The following is a 17,012-nucleotide window of genomic DNA, read 5'->3' as shown; positions in this document are numbered from 1 at the left end:
GGGCGTACTGGCGTATAGGTAACTACGCGCCTAATAAGGGGTATAATTTGGTCAAAAATATAAACCAGGGTTATGTGGATTGTTACCACACATGCAGATGATGATGATAAATATAAAACACAGAAAAACAAAGGTTGCTAAAAAAACTTTAACCTTAAAAATACCCTAATTGTAACACCTTGGTGACCTTGACCTTGGGTATAATAGGCCCAGTCCCAGCACATACTTTGTTTGTATGGTGGACAATGTTTATGGAAAGTTACAGTAAGATATCAGCAATATTAACAAAGATATGGCAGAAAAACAAAGGTTGCCGAAAAAATTTAACCAAGAAAGATCACGCCGACGCCGGGGCGAGTAGAATAGCCCCCTCCCCCACATCTATTCTCCAAATAGTGGAGCTAAAAGCGAAGCCCAGTCTCTATTGCGATGGAAACGTGGTACATATTTCATGTAAACAGAAAAAAAGTGTGTTTTTTTAATTTATCTCATACTCTAAAAATATCAATTAAGGTATTTTGATATTGTCATGTGTTTTAAATACTTTGGTCAAAATTTCTGAAGGCATATCCCCTAATGATGAATATTGAGAAATTTTGTTTTTAAAAAAATCTACTGAGCAACATAATTCTGTTTGAAAATACTCCCAGCCTTATTTTTTTAAGCAAACGTTAACTTACAGGAAAGGTGATTGTTTAGCAGATTTGGTACGCTTTAAATACAATATCTTTCTTTCATCTGTTACGGTTATGCATTGTTTGTTTTGGGTTTAGCGTCGTTATTCAACAGTATTTCAGTTATGTTACTGCCAACTTCCTCACATGAATGACGGGCGGAGGAGGAAAAAGTTCAGATATAATGTCTTTTATTAATCGTCACAGAGAACATACGCCCGAGGATTGAACTCACGACCCGCCTGCGATCTGTACATCTGCGCTCCCCCTATTGCGCTAAGCTGGCGGGCTTTCAATTTTCATGCAACGGCAGTCAGTTACCCCATTACACATGATTATGGATTCTGCACCATTATTGAATTGTTCTCCGCATGCAACTGACTTTTTCTCCACATGATAGATACTAGAACGAATAATTCCAAGCACACCTGTTTTATGTTAAATAATCACGGAGAACACAAGTCAAACACGATGTAACGAACTTGTGACAAATCTTTAAAGTCTTTAGTCAGCATACTGAGCTAAGTAGACGGACTGGCTGTTAAGTAAGAGACAGAGATTGCTCTGCATTCACATGTTTGTGTAGATTTGCATTATTAAAGAATTGTACGTTGTCAGGAAAATATGAAATTATAGTAGCTAGTGGCAATAACAAGCATTTTGGTAAAGATCGAGCATGCATAGTAATTTATCAACCTGATTAGTGTGAGTGATACTATGCATACCTTTTTAACTTCTGCATGTCACAACCATCGACTGCTGTTCTATTTTATAGATGTGTTCTGTACACGATCATGCGGTAAATCAGATACCGAGCCCCAGTGTTGGCTTGCTTCGCCATTCTAACCTGAGCCCGTGCAAAGCGTAAATACCTTGCCGCTGCGCGGCTCGGTATTCACGCATTGCACGCCTCAGGTTAATATAGCGATGCATACCTCCACTTCGGTCGGTAACGCTCCATTTAAAATATTGACGGAAAGCCTGCAAGTGAGTACAGTCTATTTAAAATTCCAGGACTGTTCACGTACCAACACAAATCATTTTACACACTGCTTTTCATCTTATACTGGCAATTAAAGGAAACTGTGAATATACAAATTATCAGTTACATTTAAACATATTATACATTTGCAAATTCATGTCGCATCATTTTGTACATGTACCTACTATCAGTTGTTTAGTATACATGTATGTTCGAACACACAAATTAATATCAAAAGGGACTGACAAACAAATTCAGCATTTTACAGAATTTTGCACATAATGATATAATCAATCAACAGTTTAATGTTTTATTTTCTAGGAATTAATCAATTCTAAATACTCTCACCTTAAGGTCTTGGATACCTAATAGTGTACCTCCTACCATAAACCTACTTTTGACTTAAATATTTCAAGAGGGCATAGGTTCAAGTCCCACTGGGACCAAATTTTGTTTCTTTATATTTTTTTTCTAGTATGTTTCTAATTGTTTCAAGACTTATCATTTATTTATGGTACAAAATTGGAAGTTTTAAATTTGATAAGTGATTTGTTGCAGTTCAAAGTGAATTACCCCTGAAACAGAAGGGGAAGAGATAGACATCTTTATAAAGACTGGGTTACATACGGTAAAAGTTCTCTATTTTGCTTTGCTCTTCAGATTACATATTGTTGAAGAAGTGTAGGTAAGTTTTACTTCTGCCCTGAGCTTATTTTTGAATGAAGTGAGCAAACTTGCTAACAGTCACAGGACTCAAACTTAAATGTTCAATGTTTCAGTTATAATTCTGTCTCATTAGGCGTAAAAAGGTTTATTCCTGTATCCCGACCTACCCTAAAGTTTTGTCCCGACCCTTGATGTTTTTATTGCCTTGGAGAATGTTTTTTCAGTTTTTTTTACAAAAAAGTTACAAAACTGCACTTTTATGCTTTAAACATGGTCAATGGACTTACTGATGCTCTAAAGGCATAATCCCTAATTTGTATTCATTTTATGACACATAGATAATTTCCGAAAAGTCAAATTTAATAACAAAAAAGATCCCCCAAAAAATTCCGACCTACCTACCCTAGTTTTGAGCATGTTACCGGAGACAAAGAACATTTTTAGGACTTAGCTCCTTTTACTTGAGACACCCTGGACAAAAATGATACTGACGGTTTTATTGTGTGTTTTACAATTGCTTACCAATAGTTTGACGTTTCTTTCATCAAAATAAATGTTATAATCAATTATCTACAAACATTTTGACAATGGCCATCACTCAAAAATTTGTCTCTACTTGAGCTTGAGGAAATATCATAAATTATACAAACTTTATAGAAAACGGCAAAATAAAAGTTGTATAAAAACTGTAACATAGAGCAAAACAAGGTCAATTTTATGAATATATCAAGCGAATGCCACTTTTTAAAAACATTTCTGTTGGTTATCTAGGACCTTTAAAAGTGCACGAGCTCAAAGATTGAATTAAGATTCAATTTCACAAATAAAAAGTTTGTTACTGCGGTTTTAGGCAGTCGATCAACACTTTACTGTGTGTTGTCGTTGTTTTGTTTTGATTGCTGGATAATATGAGCCTATTTGGCAATTACACATGAAGTAAAGCCTGCTTGAGTTCTTTCAACTTAGGCTGATTTAAAATAGACATCATTTTACAAACATACAAAAGTACTAAGGCATTGTCCATTAACATTTGAAACGATGTGTGATTTGCATGTTTATGCACTATTTATATATAAACAATTCAGTTAAAATTTAGCATGATAAATATTTTACCGCTTCTGCGTCAATGGATTAAAAATGTTTTTGTAGAAAAGCACATGTCTCCCGAAAAGCATAGATATATACTAAGTAGTAACCGAAAAGAAGTCAATTGGGGACAGTAGCGAAAATCAAAGGAAGCTGGGGTATAGTGGTAAAGGTGCCGGCCGCTCAGTCCAGGGATCTTGGGTTCGAGCCCCACTGGCGTCATGACCATAATTTCTCATATGACACCGGTACTTGTTTGTCCAGGAAGCGGACTCGGAAATGGTTCCAATAAGCTTGAAGCTTTCATCACAGTCGAGCTAAAACAAATTATTATAAACTAAAGTGATACTGATGGTTCGCTTAGTGACATTAGAGATCAACTTCTCGTTCTTGGAAGTTTCAATGTTCCCGGTCAAATGGCTTTCATCTTATGGATCGGAAACCGTTTTACATGTGCTGGCTCCTTAGAAACGCCTTTTCATGTTCAGGCCCGTGAACTTAACTTTTAACCAAACAAATATAAACACAATAAGGTTCATGTACTCGATAAGCCCTATCATCCTTTGAAGTTTAAAGATTCTAGATCAAATGTTTCCAAATTTCTATTTTCCGTGTTTTGGCTACTTTTTGTTGTTGTTGCATTTTTTCTCTTTGTAAACGGGCGACAGCTGTCGGTGGGTTTCTTTTTCAACTAAATGTGTTGTGTTTCAAGTCAATGAATTGGAACAACTGCCTTACCCTTGCATGGCTGTAATAGGTAACTAACAGTATCTGGATGTTCGGCTTTGTTGTGTGTATGTGATTCCAGCCGGTATAAACGTTTCGACTGCAAACCTCATATCTTTATTGCAAAGTCATTGGGATGTTCATATCAAAATAGTTAGTCCTACCTTGCTCTATACAATTTTTCTGTGCGCCGTAAAGCTCAAATTAATAACCTAAAGTGTAGGAATCCAAAGGCTTTTTTCTTGTTTATTACGTTCTTACATGTTTACTTATTGCTGAAATGTATATACATTCATATAGAATCTGACACGAAGGACGAAATGTAATAGCCTTGCATCAGAATAAGACGTTAGCAAATGTTGACGTTTTCTCCAACTTCAGTTGCTAGGTGGTCTAGGCCTTCCTTTATCTTGAGTGTCTTGTATATTCCATCCTCTCCCAAGACTGCTTCCATTACAATTGAAATTAATTGCACTTTTCTCCGTAGTTTTCAGGGTCATCTGCACATACCATTGCTCCATTATCGCCTTCTTTGCAGAATGTATTGCCCTTTGTATCTTCGATCATTAAAAGATGTTTGTCTGAATCATTCACCGGAACAATATTTGGCATTGAAATTATGCCGCGGCCAAGCCCTGTAGCATGCCCCCATATGTATACTGGTAGACGATACATTTGTCCCGGATCAAAGGCACAAAGTCTTCCTGCGACGGGTTCTTTCTTATCTGTTCTATACATAGTATCACAAAAATGTTCGTCTTCTTTATCAATGTAGGCAAAAGCTATGTCCATATATATTTTAGGATATATAACAGATTGTGTTTGATCTTCGATCGATGCTCCAGCTGGTTCAGTAGCTGTATCGGAATCGCCATTTTCATCGCGCAAAGTAGTACGCACAGCTTCAGGACTTTGAAAGAGCTGTTTCATGATATCACCCGTCACACAATTTAAACCATGCGGTATATACAGTTTTTTGTCCATACTGTATATAGCCAAACGCCTCGACATGATTGCCACCAAACTCTTGTTTTTCTCTAAACGGCCAAACCCAGCTAAAGTTCCAAACAATGAAATAGTTTCTTCTCCTTTCTTTGTTTTCACAACAACCCACAAAAATCCCGATGCAGGATTTGAATATTCGTCAACATGAGAGGAAACAATACGAACGTTTTCTATGCAGAGTTCTTCCATTGTTTTTGCAACGTTAGCTTTCAACATTTCACTTGTGTATTCTTCGTCAACAAAAATATACAATATGTCTAGATTATACCCGCAGTGATCAATAGATGGACTTGTTTTCTTCAAGGCATCGATAACCTTAAAATGAAACGAAAACATATTAATAACTGTGTGAATGATGAGTCATAATTCAGCACAAAATGCTCGTATACAATCGGAGAATATCAAACAATTTAAGGCAGCAATGTTTTAAAAAATCAGAACTGTTTCCAATAAGAACAGGCAAATGATTGAAGACAGAGATGCTCAGCTCCATTTTGATACCATGTTTATTATTTTATTCTAGACCTGACCACGATATGACTGATTATCATCTCTATGCTGTCCTCTCCAAAAAATGAAGGTTGCCATGGAAAAAGTGAAATCCTATATACATGAAGTTTAAAAGAGTTTTTTTCATTTGAACATTTTTTTTTTATTTTTAAAGTGTTTAAAATGTCTAGGGATTGCATGGTAAATGCTGCGCTGATGAAAGTCAAAACTGTAATGTTGAAAATCATTACTATGGTGATGAAAGACAAAACGACGACTAAGAAAGTCAACACTTCCCTGATGAAAACAAATACGTAGAAACTACGACAGTGATTAAACGAAATTTGAAAATTTGATTCCACAATTATGAAACTCGAACCATGATGATTTAAAACGAAACGACTGCGGTGAAAGTCGAAACTACGATGGTGAAATGGAAAATCTAAATCATTATCGTGGTGTCGTAAGTTCGTGTCTTTATCATCATAGTTCTATGTTTACATTACCATTAATACGAGTTTCAATTTCGTGTTTGGGACTCTATTTTCATTGTTTCATTTTTATGATATCTACTTTCATCATCGTGAAGTTTGGCATTTGAGTTTACGGAAAAACACAAATAACGACGGTCCAATGGGAATACTTTAAAAAAAAAACACATAATATCTACGAAGAGATTCCTCGAGGCATAGAACGCAACAATGAAAAACAGTTGACGAAACTGTTGGATTGAGTCTTTTCGTAACGTTGCAAATAAATTTCGCACATCATAACAAGACTTGCCATGTTTAAACCGGGCACCACATGTCGAGACCATTTGATGGTGTAGATATTCTTCTGGAATTGATAACATGTATGAAACATGCAAAATGTTATGTATAAATACTAACTGTTAACGTATCATTAAACATGACAATGACAATGACAAACATAGCAAAGGTGTACTCTTTCATGTGAGTTTCTGAATTTTTATATCAAACTTTCATGAGTATTTCATACTTATTAGTATTTTATATCATCTATTGGATACTTTCTCTTAGAAATCCGTCAAGGTAAGCAAATATCCAAATAGTCACGATCATGTGATTCGAGTGCGATGTAAACGAGACGTTTTGAACGACTTTTATGTATAAAGCTTAGATCCAACTTTGAAACGAATTATCAAACATAGAAATAAGTAGAAGTGATATTTTGGAAATGCTTGTGTTGTTTGCAGACGATTTTGCGGTATGAGGGCGAACAGGTGTTTTTCAATTCTCACTGAGTACAAAAGGCATACAAAGCACGATAAAAACAATCGTTTGAACCATTCTAATGTATATTTTCAATCGTAAATCGTCAGCCTATTAAAAGTGTTTGGGTAATTTAATGGGTGGCAGGAACTAGATACATGTCCTTTCTGTCTATTAATACATTTAAAATGGACTACGCATGTATTTTGAAGCAGCCCTTGATTTTGAACAAACATGACCAATTTTGCCATCAAATTCGTCATCGTACGACTTATGAAAGAGTCGTAGTCGTAGTTTGATCATCTGATCGTATACTTCGTTCCAAGACGAACCCATTGGTGTATACTTTTTATAACTTTTGTTCAGTAACAAACCCGCCAATTTATTTAGACCCACTATTTTTCCGATAAAATGAACCTTAAGCTAAGCTGCCTGTGCCTGTTACGTATTAGCATAGACGGTTAAGTGCAGGACAGTATTCGTGAATAATAAGGAACGAAATTAATTGCACATATCTATAGCTTTTTGTGTAAACATCAGTTTTGAATAAATCTCTTCTGACTCCCTGCTCATCTCACTAGCACCAGAACAGAAAGAAAATGCCTCTGTTATACCTTACCCCTAGGTATTCTATAAGAACCATGGTCAAGAACGGGGAAATATACTGACCCGTTTCAATCGTACATTTCTCAACTTAAACGCACAGTTCGATGAATGGGTACCTAGTATAATGAACAAGCGATAATTTATCTTCCATCGTGCACCAGTCAAATTGTCTCAATATTCCATATTGCTGAGATTATCAACATATTTTATGCTTTCGTCAACGTTACACAAAAGACTTGTTTGACCTTCCCTAATGAACATCCGGTCTAGAGGTCACGGCAGTGTGCACATGTTTGGCGATATGTAAACAAACAAATTCAGAATTTCGAAAAAATCAAAATTTTACACTTATTGTTTAAAACTCGAAATGGTGAATGAAATTCATCTTGTATATGATCTTTAATTTGAAAACGTACATTGGTCTGCATCGTTTCTGTTTATTTTATTCATTTTACACATTTATGTTGTATTTTCACATTTTAGCAAGCACGTGTAGTAAAATGACGATTGGCATACATTTTCACAACAGCCAATCAGAATGGTTTTGTAATCTAGAACAGAACTTCACCAGAGAAGTTCAAGCAATTTTTTGTGTAACGTTGAAATAACTATAAACTACGCGTTGTTTTCCTAAGATAAGATGTAATTGAAGAAATGTGACCGGTACACAATGGAAGATAAATTACCACTTGTTTGATATTCATAGTACACATTCACCGATCTGCGTGTTTTAGGTATGAAATGCGCGATTGAAACGGGCTAGTATATTTTCCCGTTCTAGACCGTGGTTCTTATAGAATACCTAGGGGTAAGGTATTGTACTATTTAATTGACCTGTCAAAACATGTTCCCGGCAATCATGTTAATCTTATATAGGCTCGAACAGAATATAATGGAAGCCGGGTCCATTGTTTGACAGGTAAAATAAATTGGACAATATAACATGTACAGTGGCATTTTCTTTCTGTTCTGGTGCCAGTGGCTCATCTACACTCTTCTGTGATGCTTGGAGTATTATTTGTCGTCTGTATAGAAAATTGTTAAATGTTCAATCTCGGTTGTAAAACTAACACCGGAAAACATATTGAAGAAATATAAAAGCAAGCAATTAGCTTAAATAACATTATTTACAGTCTCTCAAGATTTAAAATTATAGAAAAAACATATATGAATAGTCCATCAGTAAAATATTACGCATTTGTACTAAGTATTTTTTTTAAAAATATTTCATGTACTTTTACGAGTTAAGGACTCTTAATGTTATCAAAATGTTTGCATCATCATGTTAGACGGACTCTTGTTTAAGTGCTTCTCTCTCAACGTATCATATTTTATCTTTAAGGACCCTCACAACAGATTTTCAAACAACTTTAACATAAATGCAAATGATATATTTCATACATATTTTAGAACGCTAGTTTTATGTTCATACTAATTATTTCGGGCATATTTGCTTTAGGTGGGCTTTGTAAACAAAGTTCAGACATGAGAGAACTCCCACTCCCCAATAAAATGTGAAGTTACAAGTGTTTTCGTATCAAAGTGTTCAATACATTTCAGTCCAGGAAAGCTAAAACAAATATTTGATAGTTCTTAAGTTTGATCACAGAAGGGTTTACAAAAGTAAGAATACCTCTTTGGTAATGCTATAAATCTATATTGCTATAATCTATGTGTTGTAAATTATTAGATGACTTCACACGCTCGCTTAGATTTAAAAATCCCAAAACCTAGTTTCTTGAATAGCTCATCAGTGTATCTAAATATATATCAAATACCTTAACAAAAAATATCGGCTACGTCAATTCAGGACAGAGTTAAAAAGATAGAACGTTTTGTTGGCTCTAGTTTGTAAACTGTTTGAATGTCGTTTTTTTATTCTTGCCTGGCACAAATTTTTATACAATATTTCAAATAAGGTGACGTGCCGCACGCAAATTTTTACATAGAATTTCGGAACAACTTAAGAGCATGTGACTTTGGAAATTCCAGGACGCAGAGAAAAGATATACGCCTTAAATACAAACGTTCCAAAAAATCATCTTACGCTGAATATTTACGTTTAAATCCATGACAAGCCGCCAACAGAAGCGCTTTATTTTTGAATAGCTGATTGATGTCTTTTATTTCCCCATGTCGTTTCGATACTGATTGCAAGTAAAACTGTCACTAAGATCTTTTACTGTTGCTTCACAAAGTTGAAGAGTGGAAATGCTCGAAGAGTAACTGTTTTTGTGCAGTTACATATAACGATGGAGTTCGGTTATATATATAGAACCAAAACTTTCCCTGTGTTATAATCTGTATTTAATTCCTACATTGTATAATTAAACATTTAATTTAGACTGGATTATTGTTAAACATTGTTAAAAGTTGAAAAAAGGAAAAGCGTCATATATTAAAAATCATTTTCTTATATATTTTGTTTGCATTTCATTGAATATACATTAAAAGAATGTTTAATATTTAAAGATTATAAAGAATTATTCTTTACTAAAAGATTCTTTTGATCCACGGAAAGGACTCCATGAATGGTTGTTAATTTGACACTAAAGTCCTATTACAACAGTTACTGCAACACGTGTGCACATAATATAATTGCAATAATGTTTCAAAATTAATGACAGCGACGTTAAACCTAATTATATGAAATATCAGCTCTGTGGCATTCTTGCATTGCATGAAATGTAATAGTTCCGTGAAAACTTATAGTTTTTAAAGACGTAAAAACTGGTTAGTTTTGTTTTAAGACGCGGTATTGTCCCGAAGTGAGGCCCCTTCTAGTGGTCCTTTTGCTGGAATTGAATCATTTATAAGATATATATATTTCATATGCCGTTTCATTTAAATGGAAAACATTTCTTTCTTTTTAGGATTTAGCGGTGTTCAAGTTTCGAAACGTCAAATTTCCATCGATCCCTTAAGGTATTTTCCCTTTAACGAACTCGTACTTCATCTGTGATTGCACAATCACTTGTCGAAGTCTAACATCTCATAAAACCCTCATAAATTTCAAAGATATTTCTTTGTCTGTCATATATCTTTTTAAAGGACCTTTAAGACTAAAAAAAGACCAAGTAAATGTTTTTCTCTCCCAAGTATTGTCACGTTTCACGTAAAGTTTATTATTTCAAAAGCTTTAAGCAATATTTTTATATTTACTCGCATTCAATTCGAGTCAGATATGACACATTCATTCCTTAGTAAACTTTCACCAGGTAAGGAGCGAAATAAATGCAATATATTTTCTTTAGTCTTATCACTAATTAGCCATGATTTCTTATTTTATGGGATATTATATTACATCTTAAATGCTTATTTTTAAAACTAAGATAATGTTCTTAAGATGTCTAGTTCGTGCATGTTTGCGTTACATATATCATTTTGAATTTGTTGATTTCAAAATATATCCAAGTTTGGTTAAATGTACTGTAACGTTTTATCATTAAAATACATTCCTATATTGTTTAAAAGTGCATGTAATGAAACGACTTCAAGACGTGTCTTTACCAGTTTAGGCAACATTATGTTTGAATCGATCATTGTGTTCTTCAGGAACACTTACGTTCGAAAATCAGACCAGGAGAATATTTACACTGATATGTTTGTTACTGGTACAGTCTCCGTCTATTTCAAGAGTTAAACAGCATTTTTGTTATATTACTATGGCATTTAAGATATAAATCATATTAAAGAATGCTTTAACACTATTTATGCACGATGGACGGTGATACGTCGGGCGTAATAAGTGCACGAGGGCGCAGCCCGAGTGAAATTATTTGTACGACGTATTACCACCCAAGTGTATAAACAATGTATAACACTATTTTGATATAAATTATTTCGATTCTAATATGCCCCTAATTTAACACAGTAGATAAAATGTAGAAGCGCTCTTTCTTGGTCGCAACAAAACCTTTGACGTCACCGCACGTAACGTGACGTCGTTCTAGCGTAAGAGTGTTTTAACAAAGACAGGCATGTAAGAATTAACAATCATACACACAGTCTTCAAAGTAAAATAGAAATACAGATGAAACTCGGTATTAATGCAGTTCAGCACGTTCAAATCAAATATTAATCCACAATGTAGAAAGTTATCAAACTCTATCAAAACATACTTTAAAATAGACAAATAAAAAAAGATAAGGTCGGGTACGGTGTTCCGTTTGGATAATTGTGACTTTTTTAAATCCTAAACCGAGATGCACGATAGTACTATGAGGAAAACGCGATGGTGCGTTATGTTTTGCTAATGGGGGCGGGGTCAATTTTACTGGACTCCCTTACAACTTAAAAATACCTTGGCTTTAGCACGAAATGTCAGCTTTTCTTTTACCAAAACATATTTGCACTCAGACAAAAAAAAGAGAAAAGAAATAAGAGCAGTCACTAATGGAGACAAATGCCCCCGCGGCGTCTTGAAATTTGATCTGATGACCTTTACCTTTGACCTGGTGACTCTAAAGTCAATAGGGGTCGTGTACTCAATAAGTACTATCAGCATGTGAAGTTTGAAGGCCCTGGGTGCAGTGGTTCGCGAGTAAAGAGCCCTCATGCAAAAAGTTAACATTGGTCCCTGTGACCTTGACCTTTGACCTGGTGACCCCAACGTCAGTAGGGTCGTGTACTCAATAATTACTACCAGCATGTGAAGTTTGAAAGTCCTGGGTGCTGTAGTTCGCGAGTAAAGTGCCTTCATGCTAAAAGTTAACATTGGCCCCTGTGACCTTGACCTTTAACCTGGTGACTTTAAGGTCAGTAGAGGTCGTGTACTCAATAAGTACTACCAGCATGTGAGGTTTGAAGGTCCTGGGTGCAGTGGTTTGCGAGTAAAGTGCCTTCATGCAAAAAGATAACATTGGGCCCTGTGACCTTGACCTTTGACATTATGACCCCAAGGTCAATAGGAGTTGTGTACTCAATAAGTACTACCAGCATGTGAAGTTTGAAGCTTCTGCGTGCAGTGGTTCACGAGTAAAGAGCCTTCATGCAAAAAGATAACAATGACCAGTGTGACCTTGACCTTTGACCTGGTGACTCCAAAGTAAGCAGGATTTGTGTACTCAATAAATACTATCAGCATGTGAAGTTTAAAGGTCCTGAGTGCAGTGGTTCGCGAGTAAAGAGCCTTCATGCAGAAAGATAATATTGGCCCCTGTGACATTGACCTTTGATCTAATGAGGCCAAAGTCAGTAGAGGTCGTGTACTCAATAGGTACTACCAGCATGTGAAGTTTGAAGGTCCTGGGTACAGTGGTTCGTGAGTAAAGTGCCTTCATGCTAAAAGATAACATTGGCCCCTGTGACATTGACCTTTGACCTAGTGAGGCCAAAGTCAGTACAGGTCGTATACTCAATAGGTACTACCAGCACGTGAAGTTTAAAGGTCCTGGGTACAGTGGTTCGTGAGTAAAGTGCCTTCATGCTAAAAGTTAACATTGGCCCCTGTGACCTTGACCTTTGACCTGGTGATCCCAAAGTCAGTAGGGGTCGTGTACTTAATAAGCACTACCAACATCTTACGTTTGAAGGTCCTGGGTGCATTGGTTCGCGAGTAAAGTGCCTTCATGCAAAAAGTTAACATTAGACATTTTAGAAATAGTTTAAACAAGAATTTCGTTGATATGATCACACTCGTCAAGAGAGTACTAACAAACCTAATAAACAATTGAAATAAAAAAGACAAGTAACAATTTAGGTAACCAAGTTATGCTCGTACAATTCAACATTCCATATAATGTCATATTTGCCTATTGCCATTTGTATCACTTTTTAAACCAAAAATAAGACGTTTCAGAAAGATTATACTTATTCAAGTCATAAGTATTATCACCCAGCCGGTCGCTCATACTTCGTTAACCACTTTCATTGCAAATGCCTGTAAGGACCCTAACGTTTACAGTTCCTATTGATATATTCCGAGATACTTATAATCACACATATAGTCTTCAGGATATTAATTTGTACACTTTGATCAAAACTATTATTTTCAACAAAATTGTTTAGGCTGACATCTTGCAGAAGGACAGTGTGGTCAACCTTTCAAAAATGTTAGAGTGATAGAATAAGTGAATGCAATTATCTTTTTTATTATAATAGTGTATAAATTGTGTATAATCATTGTATTTTTGCCAAAGTACTTCGGTATATCTTGAAACTATTATAAATTTAGCTATTTAAGTATGCTTTGCTATAAAACGTGTCTACTTTTATGATGTTTAAAGAGGATTGATGGCACGCATGATACAATATCTCCTACAATCAAAATAATAAATTAAAATTCTCGTTTTTTAATGCTTGGGAGGTTGTTTTACACATCTAGACATTTTTTTCACATTACTGAACTTATTAAAAGAGCTCAATAGACTACATCGACCAATTGGAAAGTTAGTTTAAAATGTTTTATCTTGAATTTTATCATTCATTGTCTTGAAGAGATTTATCTAAATTTATATGCATAATAAAATACATAGATAGAACTAGAATTTTATACTTTCTGTGGTTCACATACTCTGTCTTCAAATAAAATTCTTTTAATTTACGTTGATTTATTTTGCTTGGTTGCGTTCTATACTCCGAAGGATCTCACAGCTTTTATGTTGGTACATATTCTAGTCCTTTGGCTCCATTAAGACGATTCAAAAATATACCAAAGAATTCCGCGGAAGGGTATATTATACCTAAATTCCTTGTCTTAAAACATGAACACTTACTACATAATAGTTTATGAAAATATAAAATCAATAAGTGTGTATGTATCCATAATACTATTCATTTTAATAGTACACTGTTCAAACCGTATATATGTGAAGGTGAACACAGTTTAAATGTGTACAGCAGCATAAAGATTTTTAACAATTGCCTATAAATACATAATATTTTATTACAAATATTAGTCTACACGCACAATTGATTATATATTTTTAGTAATATTAAATACATCTGATGAGGATTTTCTAATTCTGAAATAAATCCTTTAAGAAATTCATTTTACATTTGTGTAAAAAGTTTCAGTGAACGATGGCCATTGGATATCTTTAAGCTGGTTCTAGGCGGCTTGACGGGTTTGAACGTTTCATAACACCTCATGAATAGACAGAATTAAACCGATTCTGCTATCATTTGACAATTATTCCGTCTATGGACCATTCCTTAAAACAGTCAATACTAAATTTATTTTAAACGTTTTGGAATGAATGTACGGGTTTGAAAAGTTTCTCCAGGTGTTTCAATAGCAGTTTGAGTACAAACACGATCGAAAGAAATGTTTGAAAATAGGTTTTTTTGCCGGTCCAAACTTTTGTGGTCTTCTGACAAGCTTTGATATTTCAAGTATAAACAAATATCTGTTTTTATGATACTTAAGTACTATATCACTTGCCTCTTACATTCGTTGCCAAACTATAAATTATCGTAGTGTACTGATAAGAAGAGGTAAGCAAATACTTAAGTGAGTCATAGGTATTTCGTAAATATTGTAATAAATTTGATATTTTATTTGCTTCGTCCACGTGCCTAAAGGGATATGAAATTATGTATTTTTTTTCATCATAAATCCTTGTTACGACTTAAAGTAATCTTTTTGTTTGCTTTAGGTTTTCAACAGTATTACGGCGGGCACTTGTGTTCCTAGATTCTCTTCCCGTACAAACCTGTTCTCCGCAAGTAACTGTCAACTTCCCCACATGAGACAAAGGTTACGGACGAACGATTTCAGAGATTCTTTTACGCAAATACATATGACACCTTTATTTCGTTGTCTACATTTTAGTGTTACTATTCCTAGTACTTGATATTGTTTTCTTTATTGTAATTCTGCATCCGCGTGGCCTCCTGGATTTTCTCCCGTCCATATTTTCTGGGTCTGTTATTTCAACTAAATGCATTAAAATAGTTTTACATTGATAGCATGTCACATTTCCATTTAGAAATATTTTCATTATCATTTTCAGCATCTGAACTGTTGACCATCAGTCAGCATTTTACTATAGATGTACATATACCTTACTCTTGTTTTTCAGTTTTACTCGAGCAGTGTCCAGTAGGCACAGCACAACATCCACAGCTTACTGCAAAAACAATTTAGATTCCTACCAGGCCATTGGTCTGCTGTAGATCTTGTTACTGGTAAAGCTTCTGTAGGCCAGCTTTTACAAAGGAGACCAGCCACAAAATAAGCTTTTATATATATGCACTTGATGAAGAAGGACCATGTCCGAAGAGAATGGATCAATGTATTTTTCATTTCCACTAGCACTTCATATTCAGAGTCAAACAATCACCAGGTACATTTTCGAGTGCTACAACAATATCTCGACGTAATATATAAAGTCTAAAATAACCTTGGGCTACATAACTCAGAAGCATCAATAAGTCTTCTTTACCTTGCTCCCATTCACCCAGTCTTGTACTGCATTGTATCTTTTTGGAGTATGGTAATTTACCCTTATCAGATTTCAGTCCTAATGGAGCAGTTCCCTCTGTCTGACAACCAGAATAAAGTTCTGTAAAATCTCTATTTCTGATGACAAATTCTCTGTTGTTAGAATTTCAGATTAAAATTCCCGTCCTTTTAGCATCATAACTGTCATCTTATTGACTCGACGGAGGATAAATCACGTTACTTGTCTGGTCGTCTATCTGTGATTTTGTCCTATAAAAAATAACAAAGAATAATTTAATCCTCTTATTTAAGGAAACATATTTCCCGGGAACATTTAAGGCGTTATTTTTCTTATATTTTTATTTTTTGCTACAGAGGTACCTGCCTGGCGCAAACATTTTCAAGTCAAAAAAGCTTTTCAGAACTTTGTGCACACTGCCTTCTGATTCCAATAAAACTGGCAATATTTTTCACCGACAGCTGCGCATTTTGTTCATCCACAGATTTTACGGCAACGATGTTTGCCTTAGTTACATGGGTTTTAGGCCTACCAGAACGGGTATCATCTTCGACAGATAAGTTCTCAGCTTTAAAAGCCTTAACCCACCTAAAACTGAGCGCATTGAAATGGACATGGATCGACATATACCACATAATTCATCAAATATCTGCTTTGAATCTATACCAGACCTGATGTGGAATTTAATATAGTAAGTGTTACGAATTTCTGTAGGAATTTTAGAATGTGACAAGTAAACTGGTCAGTGTATATGACTGCAAGTATTTCAATTTGAAATAACTCAGTTATTTAAAAACCAATTTGCACGAAGTAAACAGATCTTCTTAGCTATTGGCCACACCATTCAAGTGCAATGAAGCGTTTTTAGAATACCTAGAATGAAACTACGGAAGGCTTTTTGTGACAGAACTTTCTGCAGGACCCTCGTATTAAAACAATACCTGTCATTAGACGCCGTGCTCGACTATTCGATTACTTTTAAATGTTTTTATACAATTTTACCCTCTATTATACATTATCTGACTGAAGTATGTAAGTATGTTTGAAGAGAAGCGTTTCTTATGTGAAGTTTCAATTATTGCTGAGATACAGCTTAATAGATCCTTTCTCGCAAAACTGATTTTACCAAGTCGAACAAGAG

This window comes from Mercenaria mercenaria, chromosome 16, assembly GCF_021730395.1.
Source record: "Mercenaria mercenaria strain notata chromosome 16, MADL_Memer_1, whole genome shotgun sequence".
Taxonomy (NCBI): domain Eukaryota; kingdom Metazoa; phylum Mollusca; class Bivalvia; order Venerida; family Veneridae; genus Mercenaria; species Mercenaria mercenaria.
Note: the sequence above shows the minus strand (reverse complement) of the source record.